This window comes from Emydura macquarii, unplaced genomic scaffold (assembly GCF_026122565.2).
Source record: "Emydura macquarii macquarii isolate MOO-44397 ecotype Brisbane River unplaced genomic scaffold, CSIRO-AGI_Emac_v2 contig_1644, whole genome shotgun sequence".
Taxonomy (NCBI): Eukaryota; Metazoa; Chordata; order Testudines; family Chelidae; genus Emydura; species Emydura macquarii.
The window spans coordinates 3,545,532-3,547,776 of NW_027131781.1; positions in this window are offsets into that span (position 1 = coordinate 3,545,532).

Sequence of the window (2,245 nt, forward strand, 5' to 3'; positions counted from 1 at the left end):
AGATGGAGCAAACGGCCACATTAGTTGTATGAGTAAAGCTTGAAAGTTGTTCTCACGAAAAGCTGCCCCGCCTGAAATTGCTCCTGTGGTAAATGCTCAATGATAGAACTACATTCTGTATAATTGATGTGGTTGTATTTTGCTAGAATCACTTCATAATTAGCTATCTGGAATTACAGGATTGCAGATGAATAACTTTTGTGACCAAAAAGGTTTAAATAGTCTTTATCAAGTGGGGTTGCCTTTGAATGGTGTTGCCTTCTACATTCATTCACTGTATCCATGACCAGGCAATTAGAGGCAGGACAAGAAATTTAAAATTCTGAACCCCCTAGCCAGGGCATAATATATTTCATCTATTATTTTAGTTGTCAGGGATGGGGACAGTAGCATGAGTCTGCCAGATCATTTTGGCAGGTTCTAAGAATGCCTCATTTATAAGCAAGGCCACCCATGCTGCTGATGGTGTATGTAAAATATCAGGCAATTGATGCTGGTCTCTTGCACTACTTCTAATGGAATCTTTCTGGAGAGTATCTGCCACTTTTTTCATCAATTCCTGAAACTGCTTGAAGTTGTCCAGATGAGTTGATGGGGGCATGAAAGCCCCACCTGTGGAGGATGAGGCTGTATGAGTCTGTGGGGTTGTCTCCTCATCAGCTATCCTTTCTTGTTTCTCAGATATCTCCTCCTGTGGAGGAGAATGATGTGGACAGACACAGGGAACTGGAGTATTCTATCTGGGACAGTCCACATGAGTAGAGGTGCCCTAGAAAATTGTTGTCAGTAGGCAGTTGAGTGTGCCCCAGGGAAGGACCCTATCAGAATAGGGGATGCAGTCCATACTGGTCATACCAGGGAGGATGATTGGCAGGTTGTGATAGTAAAAGCCTGAAGAGTCCTTTGATGTTCCAGGTTCTTAGTAATCGAATGTCAGCAGTCAGTCAGCATAACCCTTCACTGAGATTAGAAAGTCTGAAGAACTCTCTTCTTCATATTCCAAAGAGAGGAGCACACAAAGGAAGAGTATTTGGCTGTATGTCAGACCTAATCATTACCGAGGAGGCAGGCAATACTGGTAAGAGGTGAGGTGATAGGGATCACTTAGGCTGTGGAGGAAACCTCATTACCAAGGCTGCTTGAAGCCTATGCAAAAGCCTTTAAAGAGTGTGAGGTCTCCAGTAGAGCAGGCCTCTTAGGAACATGGTGTCTCTGAGTTGATCTAATGTGAGACTTTCCTCATTTCCCTTGAAAGTCTGTCTCTCAAAGACCTAGAAGGTGATGGAGCTGCAGAAACTGACAGGGTGATACGGTCTTTCTGAGGTCAATACTCTGGGGAGTCTCTGGGCCTGGATCTGAAGCTGGACAAAGTGAGCGCTACATCATGAGAAACTTAAATTTTATCTCCCTGCCTTTTCTGGAATGACTCTTGAAGCTTGTTCAGGTCTTGCACTTCAAATGGATGGCATATCCCCAGGGCAGTGGATACAATGCTAGTAGCCATCACTAACTGGAAAGTGAGGCAACGTTTGAACTCTGGGGACTTAAGACATGCCCAAAGAAAAAACAAGCTTCTCTAGAGAGGGCCCCTCTGTATGGAGGTGAGGGTACAGGGAAGGCAAAGCCTCAACCAAAAGGAAAAAAGAACCCTCAAAAACTAAAGGAAACACTACACCAAGTATAAAAGTAAAATAAAGAAATTTAACACTAAAAAACTATCTAAGGTGAGTAGTCTGCAGGCAAGCACTACAAATTGCTCCAAGGGCGAGGTGGTTGAAAAGGAATTTAGGGCAGTCCATCCATCACAGCCCTATATCCTTGGTATGGAACATGAGGAAGGCTAGAGCACATGCAAGGACCGAATGAGCATCGCTGATGAAAAATCTCTGATTGAAGATACATGAGGTTCATGCACACCCAAGTGGAGAACACATAGGGAACCTGCTTGAGGAGAAATAAGTTATGGACTTGATGCAGAAACTACTGGAGAAGCTGGGTGGCCTGGATTGTACAGGTCAGACTGGATGATTGCAGCAGTCCTTAAAAACTTATGCTCTCAATTTTTTCTCATCTAATCTTACCAACCAAAAAACAATTTTGTAAACATTTTTAACTTTACAATACCCATTTAATAACTAAATCTGAGACACACAAGGTGGGTGAGGTAGTATCTTTTATTGGACTAACTTCTGTTGCTGGCATGGACAAGTTTGCAAACTTCCAAGAGCTCTTCTTCAAGTCTGGA